This window comes from Cibotium barometz, chromosome 56, assembly GCF_041138505.1.
Source record: "Cibotium barometz isolate CiBa-2024 chromosome 56, ASM4113850v1, whole genome shotgun sequence".
Lineage (NCBI taxonomy): Eukaryota > Viridiplantae > Streptophyta > Polypodiopsida > Cyatheales > Cibotiaceae > Cibotium > Cibotium barometz.
In genome coordinates, this window is record NC_141101.1 from 18,168,561 (window position 1) to 18,184,169 (window position 15,609).

Below are 15,609 nucleotides of genomic sequence, written 5' to 3' on the forward strand. Positions count from 1 at the left end.
GTCAAACCTTGCAATGCGAGATGTCCTCTATTGACTCTCCGTGCAACTTTATCAGTTAGGTCTCCACCACGACCTCATTCACAAGATGGTCAAAATGCTTCCCCAGCATTTTTGACATAAAACAGTCATTTAAAAACAGGTCATAAATACAGGTTCTATAATGAACTCTCGTCTTTCCACGTTCCACATCAATCCACATTATTTAATCCACATCCATTTCATATGTATTTCCATTCTCATCCAATCACATCATTTTCCATCTCATCACATCTTTCCTCATTATTTAATCCACATTATTTAATCCACATCCATTTCATATGTATTCCCATTCTTCTCATCCATTTTATATGTATTCCCATTCTCATCCAATCACATCATTTTCCATCTCATCACATCTTTCCTCATTTATCCTCATCAAATCTCATCCACTTGCATCTACCCATATCCACATCTCATCACCTCACATTCATTCACATCTCATCCATTCATATCTACCCCGATCCACATCATATCCATTTCACCTCACATCTCATTCATTCACATCTATCCCGATTCACATCCCATCACATCTCATCCATTCACATCACATCTCATTCATTCATATCTATCTCGTTTCACATCACATCACATCACATTCATTCACATCACATATCATCCATTCACATCTATCCCAATTTACACATCACATTCATTCACATCACATATCATCCATTCACATCTATCCCAATTTACATCACATCCATTTCACATCACATCCCGATTCACATCTCATTCATTCACATCCCGATTCACAATGGCTTATAAGAGTGTAGCAACCCTTAATTAAGCCAAGGATATTGCATAGAAAGTGATTAAGTTGATGAAGCTTATGGTTTACCAGTTAGGGTGTGTGACCAGCCATAAATCCTGATGGGAGATGAGCTTCATTAGTGTCAAAGAAACACTTTCTTTGGTGATTAAGATCACCATTAGTGTTTAGCAGTACTATTAGTGCTTAAGAGCACATTTTTTTTAAGTATCAAATGACGCTTGCATTGGTGATTAGATGCACCATTAGTGCTTAGAAGCACTCTGTAATGGCTCCCCTTTATTGGATTTGTTGTATCATTAGTGTTTAATAACACTATTAGTGCTTACAAACACTAATTTTTGAAGCTTTTATAAAAGCTACCATGGAGAACGCAAACCCAGGCCTGGTCTTTTGGTTCTAGCTGGTGCGTTAGTGCTCCTCGTGGGATGAAACTCAAGTAGAGAAGCCTCAAGACTATGGGCTTCAAAAACGCTAAGCCCACATAGCCCCTAATTGCCTACAGATGGCGAATAGACTGTACGACTTCAGTGCTGCAGCAAAAAAACAGGCGCTGACTTGAACCAGATGCAATGCCGCTGCTCTCAGATAGGCAAAAACACCAAATTGGCTGTATGAATTTGAGCGCCCTGAGGTCCTTCACACTTCCTTAGTTGAAAGCTCAATGAGATTCGGCCTCATCAAGCTACTGGAAGGCCTCCACTGGCTAGGGGTAGATGAGATGCACTCAAGAAACAACTTTTTGACCTAGTCTACACCTTGCAAGTTGCCTAGCTCTAGATACCATGTTGAGAAAACGCGGTGCTTATGCTAGATCAAGACTTAGTGGCCATAACGAGTATTGAAGGCTGTCTTGGGTATATCTGCTTCCTAAACTTTGATCTGATAGTAACCAGACCTTAAGTCTATTTTTGAGAAGACTTTGGCCCCATGAAGCCTATCAAGAAGTTTGTCGATGCGAGGGATAGAATACTTATTCTTGACAGTGACTTGATTTAGTCCTCGATAATCTATGCAGAGGCAGAGAGTTCCATCCTTCTTTTTTTGGAAAAGAACAAGTGTCCCCCAAGGAGAGCTATTGGGGCGTACGAATCCTTACTCAATGAGTTGGGAAAGTTGCTCCTTAAGTTCAATGGCTTCAGAAAATGGCTTCAGGAAGGGACATTTTATAGGGCGTTTTTGAGACGGGTTGAGCTCCAGGGATCACCTCAATTTCATGATCGAGGAGGCGATAGCCCTGTAAGCTTGTTAGGGAATATGTCAGAGAATTCTTGGAGCCAAGAGGGTTCTGTCTCCTTTCTAGGTTCAATGGCTTTGTTGAGCTTGACTAAGAAAACTTGCTGACCCTTACGTGTTCCCTTAAGAAGATGTTTTGCCTTGACTACCCTAGATTTAGGTTTTCCTATTATCCCCTGAACAGATATTACTTAGCCATGCTCATTCTCAAAAGTGATGCTAGCTTTGTTTACAATGAATGCTAGCTTTGTTTGCAATTAACCAATCCATCCCAAGGATTCCATCATAAATTCTTAATGGCAAGACTCTAAAGTGGCCATGAGTTTGCTCATTACCCCGCTCAAAATCAAGGTTTGCTGGCGAGATACTACCTCTTTCCCACTTGCTAACTCTACAGTCATTCTTCTAGCTATTTTTTGACCCAAGTTTAATTTTTGCAACAAACACCTATGAGAAAGAAATGAATGGGTACTGCCACAATCAATCAAAAGCTAAAATGGCTTACCGTGATGAGTGGCTGGGGTTTGGATTACACCAAATTGTTTATTCGGACCTTAGTGTTCTACTGCCGCATGGACGGTGGTGCGCTCTTCTTCAGCCATTTCCAAGGTCGGTTCTTCACTTATAATACAGGCGGTCCTAGCAACAACTGCTCCTCCGCAGCCTTTGCCACACCCACTGCCTCTTGTACCTTGGTGGATAGGGATTCCATGGCCTTGATTTCCTCTACCACCTTGGGGAAATGATGTTGCCATCTTGAGACAATTGGCCCTAAAGTGTCTCGGCTCATTGCACTCAAAACACAGGGGGCCTTCTTTGGAGGAAGAAGCAGCATACGAGCGGGGGACAAAAGAGTTGCCTTGTCGCCCTCTGTTGTAGTAGGAAAAATTCTGTTGGGGTTTCTTGTAGGGTTGATCTTTAGGATTTGCCTCAGGGTAAGATCTCTTTTGATGCTTAGGTTTGTCAGTCTCCTCATTTCTTTCACAAGGGGCTTTGCTCGTATGAGAGCATCATGTAATGTGCTTGGCCTCATTGCTTCAAGGCAGGAATCTAAGGGTTTATTTAACCCTTGGCAGAAACGAGCCACTTGCTGGGAAGTAGTCATAGCTGGGGCATACTTTCGAAGAGTGATAAATTTGGAATAGTAGTCCTCAAGAGTTAAGCTGCACTGCCTAAGAGTAAAAAACTCATTCATCTTTATGGATTCATGGGATGGGGGAAGATATCTTTCCTTCACGGCCTGCTTGATGTCTTCCCACATTTGAGAATGCTCGATGACTCCCTTGTCATGGCACCACTGTTTCCACCAGAGTTTAGCATCTCTGATGAGGCAAAACCGTGCAAGCATAGACTGATTTGCTACTCCAGTACCAGCGGCAAAGAAATAATCGTCCATCGCTTCAATCCAGACTTCAGCATCCTTCTCAATCTTTGAACCTTCTCCTTTAAAGGAGGGAGGTTGCATTTGTTTGAGCAAGAGCTTCTTCTCCTGGATATCAATGTAAAGCACATTGGGAAGTGGAGGGTGATCGTCCTGGCCATCATTGTAAAAACAATTTTAAGATTCTAATTAGAAATGACTCATTTAATAAAATCATTGATTTTTATATGATAAAAACTCATAAATTTATCTATTACATGGACATTTCTTTATTAGAGCTACACTCTTAAAGGATTATCCCCAATTCATGGACGAGATGTGAGGACATCCTTCGGGATGACATTTCTTTATTAGAGCTACACTCTTAAAGGATTATCCCCAATTCATGGACGAGATGAGGACATCCCGAATCATGGACGAGATGAGGACATCCTTCGGGATGTCCTCATCTCGTCCATGAATTGGGGATAATCCTTTAAGAGTGTAGCTCTAATAAAGAAATGTCCATGTAATAGATAAATTTATGAGTTTTTATCGTATAAAAATCAATGATTTTATTAAATGAGTCATTTCTACTTAGAATCTTAAAATTATGAGCCCAAATTTAGAATCTGCGTGCGATTTTACCCTAATATAAGATTTTACAGGAAGGATGTCCTCATCTCGTCCATGAATTGGGGATAATCCTTTAAGAGTGTAGCTCTAATAAAGAAATGTCCATGTAATAGATAAATTTATGAGTTTTTATCGTATAAAAATCAATGATTTTATTAAATGAGTCATTTCTACTTAGAATCTTAAAATTATGAGCCCAAATTTAGAATCTGCGTGCGATTTTACCCTAATATAAGATTTTACAAGACACTGGATCAAGCTTATACGTAAATTTCAGTCATTTTTAGTTTTTAAACCTTAATAAATGCACGACCAGGCGCCCGATTGACGAATGGTATGAACCACAACAACCAAGAGAACCTCCTAGACAAAAAAAAAAAAAATCACCCCCCGAGGTGGTCCGGCACGCAAATCGAGGCTGGTGTCCCAAATTTAGGGACACCGCCCCAAAATTTAAACCGTACACACTTACCAGGGTGCCCGTACGATGGCCGCACAAGAACCAAAGGATGGCCACCCACTGTGTGGTCCACACATACCACTACGCGGACACCCATGCTACCCCAGACCAGATAAGGTACATGCGTACCACTCCTTTCCCTGTTGACCGACACCGTACCTTTCCCACAGAGCCATGGAGGCCACTGATCTATAGCCTTTACTGGTACACCGTCCTTTCATCCTTGCTTTGCGCAGTGCCCATACCCGTACCCCACAATTATATAAACCCCCGAGGTGCTCCATGGGCAACACAAATTTCGAGTTTCGTGACACCATGGTGCAGATACTAGAGAAGATGCCCCTCCCTCATTTCTCTCGTATTGAAAGAGGATGGGGTAGAGATTTCTGGAGTTGTGGGCCGAGATATTTCTTCATCCGAGCAGATCGAATTGGGAACCTTCCCACCGACCTAAAGCAGGTTCGTTGGATTGAAAAGTTGAAGATGATCCGTTTTTCGGTACCCCCAGGGCCGACACCTCTGTGACTATAGATGGGATTCACATACCTCAGGATCACTGGGTGTATGACCAAGTGATGCAAGTCTTACCTGCTGAGACAGAGTAGCTGTGTTGGGACCTACCCCAATCTAGAGTCTACCACCCTTACCATCAATTTTAAGAGTCTTAGAAACTACAACAGAACCCCCATATTTCACCTATGTGGACCGCTCTACCCTTATGTCATAGTCAAGCCTAGGAATTTTCCTTGATGGCAAATAAGACTAATTATATTAGTCTCAGATCTTTGTAATAAACCTTTTCCTTGTGAATATTTGGAAATAAAATGATTTCAATGTTTGACTCTCTAAAATAAGCGTTGTGCAAATATGAATCTTGTCCATGGAGCACCCCGGGGATGGAGCACCCCGGCGGGGGGTTATATAACTGTGGGGTACGGGTACGGGTGCTACGCAAAGCAAGGACCAAAGGACGGTGTACCAACAAAGGCTATAGATCAGTGGCCTGCATGGCTCTATGGGAAAGGTACGGTGTCGGTTAACAGGGAAAGGAGTGGTACGCATGTACCTTATCTGGTCTGGGGCAACATGGGTGTCCACGTAGCGGTATGTGTGGACCACACAGTGGGCGACGGTCCTTTGGTTCTTGTACGGCCATCGTATAAGCACCTTGGTAAGTGTGTATGATCCCCAAATTTGGGGTGGGGTCCCTAAATTTGGGACGCTGGCCTCGATTTGCGTGCCGGACTGCCCCGAGGGGTGAATTTTTTTTTGGTTCGGGAGGTTCTCCTGGTTGTTGGGGTTCAGACTGTTCGTCAATCGGGCACCCGGTTATGCATTTATTAAGGTTTAAAGGTTATCGCTTTTTAACTAAAAATGACTGAAATTTACGTATAAGCTTGATTTGGTGTCCGTTTTGGATGCTGTAAAATCTTATATTAGGGTAAAATTACACGCAAAGTCCAAATTTGGGCTCAAAATTTTAAGATTCTAAGTAAAAATGACTCATTTAATAAAATCATTGATTTTTATACTATAAAAACTCATAAATTTATCTATTACATGGACATTTCTTTATTAGTGAAGATGGGTATATTACATCCTTCCCCCCTTAAAGAAATCGAGATGTCCTTATCTCGTCATGAATTGGGGATAATCCTTTAAGAGTGTAGCTCTAATAAAGAAATGTCCATGTAATAGTTAAATTTATGAGTTTTTATGGTATAAAAATCAATGATTTTATTAAATGAGTCATTTCTACTTAGAATCTTAAAATTGTTTTTACAATGATGGCCAGGACGATCACCCTCCACTTCCCAATGCACTTTACACTGATATCCAGGAGAAGAAGCTCTTGCTCAAACAAATGCAACCTCCCTCCTTTAAAGGAGAAGGTTCAAAGAGATTGAGAAGGATGCTGAAGTTTGGATTGAAGTGATGGACGATTATTTCTCTGCCGCTGGTACTGGAGTAGCAAATCAATCTATGCTTGCACGATTTCACCTCATAAACTCTGGTGGAAACAATGGTGCCGTGACAAGGGAGTCACCGAGCATTCTCAAACGTGGGAAGACATCAAGCAGGCCATGAAGGAAAGATATCTTCCCCCATCCCATGAATCCATAAAGATGAATTAGTTTTTTAGTCTTAGACAGTGCAGCTTAACTCTTGAGGACTACTATTCCAAATTTATCACTCTTCGGAAGTATGCCCCAGCTATGACTACTTCCCAACAAGTGGCCCAAGGGTTAAATGAACCCTTAGATTCCCGCCTTTTGAAGCAATGAGGCGAAGCACATTACAAGATGCTCTCATATGAGCAACCCTTTGTGAAAGAAATGAGGACTGACAAACCTAAGCATCAAAAGAGATCTTACCCTGAGGCAAATCCTAAAGATCAACCCTACAAGAAACCCCAACAGAATTTCCCCTACTACAATAGAGGGTGACAAGGCAACTCTTTTGTCCCCCACTCGTATGCTGCTTCTTCCAGAGAAGGCCCTCTGTGTTTTGAGTGCAATGAGCCGGGACACTTTAGGGCCAACTGTCCCAAGATGGCAACATCATTTCCCCAAGGTGGCAGAGGAAATCAAGGCCGTGGAACCCCTATCCACCAAGGCAGTCCTAGCAATTGCTCCTCCGCGACCTCTGCCACGCCCTCTTGAAGAACCGACCTTGGAAATGACTGAAGAAGAGCGCGCCACTGTCGATGCGGCAGTAGAAAACCAAGGTCCGAATAAACAATTTGGTGTAATCCAAACCCCAGCCACTCATCACGGTAAGCCATTTCAGCTTTTGATTGATTGTGGCAATACCCGTTCATTTCTTTCTCCTAGGTGTTTGCAAAAATTAAACTTGGGTCAAAAAACAGCTAGAAGAATGACTGTAGAGTTAGCAAGTGGGAAAGAAGTAGTATCTTGCCACTCTATAGGAAACCTTGATTTTGAGCTGGGTAATGAGAGAACTCATGGCCACCTTAGAGTCTTGCCATTAGGAATTTATGATGGAATCCTTGGGATGGATTGGTTAATTTTGCAAACAAAGCTAGCATTCATTGTAAACAAAGCTAGCATCACTTTTGAGAATGAGCATGGCTAAGTAATATCTGTTCAGGGGATAATAGGAAAACCTAAATCTAGGGTAGTCAAGGCAAAACATCTTCTCAAGGAAACACGTAAGGGTCAACAAGTTTTCTTAGTCAAGCTCAACAAAGCCATTGAACCTAGTAAGGAGACAGAACCCTCTTGGCTCTAAGAATTCTCTGACATCTTCCCTGACGAGGTTATAGGGCTATCGCCTCCTCGAGAAGTTGATCATGAAATCGAGGTGATCCCTGGAGCTCAACTTGTCTCAAAAAACGCCCTATAAAATGTCCCTTCCTGAAGCCTTTGAACTTAAGGAGCAACTTTCCCAACTCATTGAGCAAGGATTCGTATGCCCCGGTAGCTCTCCTTGGGAGGCACTTGTTCTTTTCCAAAAAAAGAAGGACGGAACTCTCCGCCTCTGCATAGATTATCGAGGACTAAATCAAGTCACTATCAAGAATAAGTATCCTTTCCCTCACATCGACAAACTTCTTGATAGGCTTCATGGGGCCAAAGTCTTCTCAAAAATAGACTTAAGGTCTGGTTACTATCAGATCAAAGTCAAGGAAGCAGATATACCCAAGACAGCCTTCAATACTCGTTATGGCCACTAAGAGTTTACTGTAATGTCATTCGGGTTAACCAATGCTCCTGCAATCTTCAACCGTCTAATGCAAGATATATTCCGTCCTTACTTGGATGAATTTGTACTTGTTTTTTTTTATGACATTTTAATCTACTCCAAATCAATGGAAGAGCATGAGGAGCATGTGCGTAGAGTTCTGCAATTGTTGCGCAGACACAAACTCTATGCCAAGAAGAGCAAATGTACCTTCTTTACTCATCAAATTGAGTATCTTGGGTTCATCGTCTCCAAAGATGGAATTTCAGTAGACCCCGCCAAGGTCAAAGATATTCTGGAGTGGCCATTCCCTAAATCAGTTCGTGAAGTTCATGGGTTTTTGGGAATCACGGGATGGTATAGGATTTTTATCAAAGCTTATGCCTTGGTAGCTGCACCTTTGACGGATCTTCTTAAGAAGGATTGCAAAATAGTGTGGCTACCAATCTATCAAAATAGTTTTGATCAGCTCAAGGTCATTATTACTTCTGTCCCAGTCCTGAAACTACCTGATTTCGCCAAGGAATTTGAAGTGGTTACTGATGCTAGTAGTCTAGCACTTGGTGGTGTCCTAGGCCAAGAAGGAAGACTAGTCGCTTATACTTCCCGCAAGCTGAAGCAATATGAAGCAAATTATGCCACCCATGATTTAGAGCTCTTAGCAGTTGTTCACTACCTCAAATTATGGAGACATTATCTCTTGGGGGGTAAATTCCAGCTTGTAACTGACCACAAAAGTCTAAAGTGGATCTTCACCCAACCTATCCTCAACATGCGGCAAAGGAGATGGATTGAAATTCTACAAGAATATGACTTCGACATCAAATTCCACCCTAGGAAAGATAATGTGGTAGCAGATGCACTTAGCCACAAACCTTTCTTAAGTGCAATTTCAATGCCAAATAATCCCATATTGGTCAAGGTGGAAGAAGTCTCATCTCATGATCCAGATTATCAGAGGATGATGAAGTTAGTAGAAGAAGGGGAAAATTCAGAGAAAGAGAAGAATCTAATCAAGGGATACTCCACTCATGAAGGAAGCCTCTACTTCAATCACAGGCTATGTATCCCTAAGGATCATGCTTTAAAGAAACTAATCCTCCATGAAGCTCATGAGATAGTCCCACTTCGGGACACCCAGGCTATGCAAAAACATTAAATGCCTTAAGAAGGAGCTTTCATTGGGCAGGCTTGAAAAATGATGTTCTTCGGTACTTGAAGCAATGTCTCTCATGCCAAAGGATCAAAGCTGAAAGGGTCAAGATACCTGGGAAACTTCAACCCTTGGATATTCCCCAAATGAAGTGGGAGTGCATTAGTATGGATTTTGTCACAAGTCTCCCCACTGTTCAAGGAGGATATGACTCCATTCTGGTAGTAGTGGACTCACTTACCAAAGTAGCTCACCTTATACTAGATAAGAAGACCTTCAAAGCTTTTGATGTTACTCGAATATTCATCAAGGAAGTCCTCAAACTTCATGGTCTCCCAAAAAGGATAGTAAGTGACCGGGATTCTGACTTCACTTCAAAGTTCTGGCAATCCTTATTGGCAATCCTTATTTCAAGTCCTAGGAACTTAACTTTGCTTTAGCACAGCTTGTCATCCAGAGACCGATGGCCACACTGAGAGAGTCAATCAAGTAATTGAAGACATTCTCATAGCATATTGTGGACGGGAACCAAGAAGGTGGATTCAATACCTTCCTCTGGTAGAATTTGCCTACAATGCATCTTATCATCAGAGCATAGGAATGTCACCATTCAAAGCACTCTATGGGCAAGAATGCTTGTCTCCTCTATATTTCTCTGATCCGACCATAAGAGTTGAGGCATCCAGGAAAATGCTCGAAGAGATGGAGGAACAAACCAAGGCAATCCAAAAGGATATTAAAGCTGTCCAAGATCGACAATTATGCTGACACCAAGAGGTCTGAAAGGATCTTCAAGGAAGGAGACAGAGTTCTTCTACAAGTGCAACCCAAACGAAGTTCTCTATCACTTGGGAAATATAAGAAGCTCAGCCCTAGGTATTGTGGTCCCTATACAGTTATCAAGTGTCTAGGTAAAAGTGCCTATAAACTCCAACTCCCAGCCCATATCAAAGTCCACAATGTATTTCATATAAGTTTGTTAAAACCTTATATACCCAGTCTCGATCATATTCTTGATGATGAACAAGTTGTAATCCCTACTCAAGGAGTCCTTGAATTACAGCCCAGTAGCATCATAGATTCTAGGGAAAGGCAACTCCAAAATAGAACTCTTGTAGAACATCTAGTACAGTGGAAAGATTACCCTGAAGAGGATGAAACTTGGGAAGATGAAGGTACACTCTTAAAGGATTATCCCTAATTCATGTGACAAGATGAGGAAGGATGTAACATACCCATCTCACTAATAAAGAAAGGTCCATGTAATAGATAAATTTATGAGTTTTTATGGTAAATTGTGTAAGGTTCTCCCCTTCTAAAATAGGGGAAACACTTAAGATAGTCCACTAAGTCTTAACTTGGAGAAAATTTTCTATTTATCGACACCTTGACCATGTAGAGATTCAAGGATACGATTCATAGGTAAGACCTAGTCCTATCCCGCAGGGGAAGCATGATCTTCTAAAAATCAAATCACCCAGAATGGAGTCATATCCTCCTTGAACAGTGGGGAGGCTTGTGATAAAATCCATACTAATGCACTCCCACTTCATTTGGGGAATATCCAAGGGTTGAAGTTTCCCAGGCATCTTGACCCTTTCAGCTTTGATCCTTTGGCATGAGAGACATTGCTTTGAGTACCGAAGGACATCATTTTTCAAGCCTGCCCAATGAAAGCTCCTTCTTATGGCATTTAATGTTTTTGCATAGCCTGGGTGTCTCGCAGTGGGACTATCTCATGAGCTTCATGGAGGATTAGTTTCTTTAAAGCATGATCCTTATGAATACATGGCCTGTGATTGAAGTAGAGGCTTCCTTCATGAGTGGAGTATCCCTTGATTAGATTCTTCTCTTTCTCTGAATTTTCCCCTTCTTCTACTAACTTCATCATCCTCTGATAATCTGGATCATGAGATGAGACTTCTTCCACCTTGACCAATATGGGATTATTTGGCATTGAAATTGCACTTAAGAAAGGTTTGCGGGCTAAGTGCATCTGCTACCACGTTATCTTTCCCAGGGCAAAATTTGATGTCGATGTCATATTCTTGTAGAATTTCAATCCATCTTCTTTGCCGCATGTTGAGGTTAGGTTGGGTGAAGATCCACTTCAGACTTTTGTGGTCAATTACAAGCTGGAATTTGCCCCCCAAGAGATAATGTCTCCATAATTTGAGGCAATGAACAACTGATAAGAGCTCCAAATCATGGGTGGCATGATTTGTTTCATATTGCTTCAGCTTGCGCGATGGTGGCGGGAAGTATAAGCGACTAGTCTTCCTTCTTGGCCTAGGACACCACCAAGTGCTAGACTACTAGCATCAGTAACCACTTCAAATTCCTTGGCGAAATCAGGTAGTTTCAGGACTGGGACAGAAGTAATAATGACCTTGAGCTGATCAAAACTGTTTTAATGGATTGGCAGCCACACTATTTTGCAATCCTTCTTAAGAAGATCCGTCAAAGGTGCAGCTACCAAGGCATAAGCTTTGATAAAAATCCTATACCATCCCGTGATTCCCAAAAACCCACGAACTTCACCAACTGATTTAGGGGATGGCCACTCCAGAATATCTTTGACCTTGGCGAGGTCTACTGAAATTCCATCTTTGGAGACGATGAACCCAAGATACTCAATTTGATGAGTAAAGAAGGTACATTTGCTCTTCTTGGCAAAGAGTTTGTGTCTGTGCAACAATTACAGAACTCTACGCACATGCTCCTCCATTGATTTAGAGTAGATTAAGATGTCATAAAAAAAACAAGTACAAATTCATCCAAGTAAGGATGGAATATATCTTGCATTAGGCGGTTGAAGGTTGCAGGAGCATTGGTTAACCCGAATGACATTACAGTAAACTCATAGTGGCCATAACGGGTATTGAAGGTTGTCTTGGGTATATCTGCTTTCTTGACTTTGATCTGATAGTAACCAGACCTTAAATCTATTTTTGAGAAGACTTTGGCCCCATGAAGCCTGTCAAGAAGTTCGTCGATGCGAGGGATAGGATACTTATTCTTGATAGTGACTTGATTTAGTCCTCGATAATATGTTGTGCCCAACTGGCCAAGTGTGTGGACATTAGCATTAGGTTTATTATTTCAGTGTGAACTTATCATTATGTAGATATGCTATTTGTGGAAGCCAATGAAGGAAACCTATGGATATTCTCTACTTGGTGAGAGATAATGGATTGAGAGCTATGAGTGTTTAAGTGTGTCTCATGTCTTCTCTTCTAATATCTTTTTATGGTATCAGAGCTAGAAGCTCTCCATCTAGGGTTTATTGAGTGAGTGAGAGAGGAAAAATTATGGTTTTTTGAGATTTCCATTGGAGATGTGGAGCAAAGAGAAGCTGTGGAGCATACATACCTTGCACATCTGAAAGCTAAGGCTCATTGGTGAGTTTCCCAAACCTAATATTGTGGATTTCAAGTGATTGAATCAGATTAAAGCCAAGAGGTGGCTGCCCCAAGCAAGAGAAAAGAAAGCTGTGAAGGTCTCCATTAAAGTTGTGTGGAAGCAAATACACTTGTGTAGAAGTGTAAAGCATATGTATTTGATGTATAAGCATTGATTCCATGTCCACCCACATGACATACTAGCAGTTTGGCATGCAAACAACACTTATAGAATACCAAAACCAAGATCTAAAGGTTCATTTGAAGAAGGTGAAGTATCCATTTGTTTGTATATGAGATAAGGTGGAAGTTGAGAGTATGTGCAACAATTGGAGCATGGGATGTACAGTTTAAACCTTGTATTTTATGCTTACATGATTGACAAGCTGATTAGGAGCTCTCACCAAGCAAAATGGAAGTAGTCAGCAAAATGGAAGTAGTCAGCAACCCATTTTCTAATGCAAACCACTATTAGAGTCTATGTGCAGCAATAAACCACTTTTGAGTTGGTTATACTCACTAAACATCATCATTGATGCTAAACATCATTGCTAAGGTGAGAATTGAGTAGTATTGAGCTTGTGGGGGTGGAAGGTACAACCATTAAAAAATGAGTTGAAATTGAGCTAATACAGATCATCACAGACTGTGAATAGTGCTACTATGCTAGGGAATAAGCTCATTTGAGCTAAGTACATTCATTAATTACTAAAATACAAGCTAATTAAAATATCTAGACAAGACTTAGAGTTCCCTTGAGCTGGCTATGCACACAACAAGCAAAAACATGGGCCTACATACATGCAAATGTAAAACAGAGAGTCATTTGTGATTTGGATACATCATGTCAATATCCTTAAAGTTGCATAAGGATATTGACATGATGTATGGGGATAAATGAGCTTGTGTGAAGTCTTTATTTGATCTTTAAAGTGCTTAAAGGAGTTGCAACATAGGTGTTTGTCCTCTTAATAGTGTGAAGTCTCTATTTGATGTTAAAAGAGCTTGAAGGTGTTGCAGTAGAGGTGTTTAACAATGCAAATAGAGAGCTCTTAGTGATGTGTGTGAGCTTTAAAAACATGTATTCATGCTAAGGGCTGAGCAAAAAGCAAGAGAAGCACAGGAAGCGGTATGAGGGTAAGAGCTTCATCTATGCTTCCCCCTTTGTGTTGGCTACTACACCCTTGTCGGGAGCTCTTCGAGAGGTACCAACAAACCAACTCCAATTGAAAAGCTTTCTTTGTGGGAATAGAGCTACAAGGCAACTATACTATCCATTGGATAAAAAATTTTGGGCCGAAAACACGTTTTGGGCATGTCTGGACCTTCATTTTTTAGTTCATAAGCATTCACGAACATTGCGGGTAAGTTTTGATTCTCTGGGCAGAACTTTGTTTTTGGAACTGTAGGAAAGGTGATTGGTTGTGCAGACACTGTGTGCACTCTACAAAGAGCTCTCAAAGTTGCACATTAGATGAATGTATGCAAATTGAGGTCATTGGTTGTGTGACAATTTAGGTGTAGTGTAATATCGCTACTACAGAGAATACATCAGTTTGTGCAGGTCAAACAAGAGTGATGTTTTTGGTAAATTTGTGTTGCAGACAAGATGTCGAATGATGGAATAAACCAGATTGTTGCAGAGAAGCTTTGCAAGAATAACTTCCATGCTTGGAGGTTTAGATTAAAAAAATTTCTGATGGGAAAAGGTTACTGGGACTACATTGAAGGTGAACATGAGGAGGCACCAGAGATATCGAAGATTAATCCAAATGCTGTAGATGTAAAAAAATTCAAGGATTGGAATCAAGGAGCAAGGACAGTCATGTATTTGCTTTCTATTAAGTATATAGGACACTGTGATTGGGCATACATAGGATGTCAAGTCACCTAAGGAGGCATGGGACACCTTGGTGAAGCTGTATGAAACCAACACCAAGGCACAAAAGATTCAATTGAATAATGAGCTTCATATTGTGGAGAAGAAAAATATGTATGTGAATGATTATACCTTGAAGATCAAGGGCATTGTGGAATCCCTTGCATCAATTAGTGATTCTATTGATGATGATGATAAGGTGGAAGTGTGTCTACGTGGTCATGTCTTAGCAACCCAAAAGCAGATATTGACATTCTCGAAGATTCTTAAGTTCGTTCTTCATCTTCTTTGGAGAATTGGTTGGTTAGTGATGGAAAGTGGGTTCCCTCGCATTCTCTTTATGGTATCAAAGCTCCAATTGATGTGAGAGCTAAGGAGGCAAGAACAGGTAAGCATAAGGATATTTCCATCTCTTTTCCTCTTTGATTTTGGAGCAACATCTTTGGTAGCCTATAGCTGTGAAAGCTATAGGTAAACAGGGAAGCCATTCTCTTAGATTGAGGTATCCTCTTGGGTGTGGAGGAAGAAGAATGAGAACAAGTGGCAATACTAGGGCTTAACACACATGAGAAGGACAAAGCTAAGGTGGTGGCACGTGTTGGTGGATGTATGTGTATGTGACTGGTTTACATACAATGGCATTATAACAGGTTTACAGTACCATTGTAGTAGAAGGTTACAAGTGCACAAGATTTTTTGCAAGCATTGCTTGGTAAGTTGCTACAAGTAAAGATGTCTGATAGTCTCTCATAGATTGTGATAATAAGCTAGACACAAATAACTTCGAGGAAAGGAAGTTCAAGATGACCAATTTCCTTCTGGGAAAAGGATATTAGGAGTTCATAACATAGGTTTGATGAAAAGGAAGTTCAAGATGACCAATTTCCTTCTGGGAAAAGGATATTAGGAGTTCATAACATAGGTTTGATGAAAAGGAGCCAAAGAGATTGCTGAAGAAACCCTTGGCCATG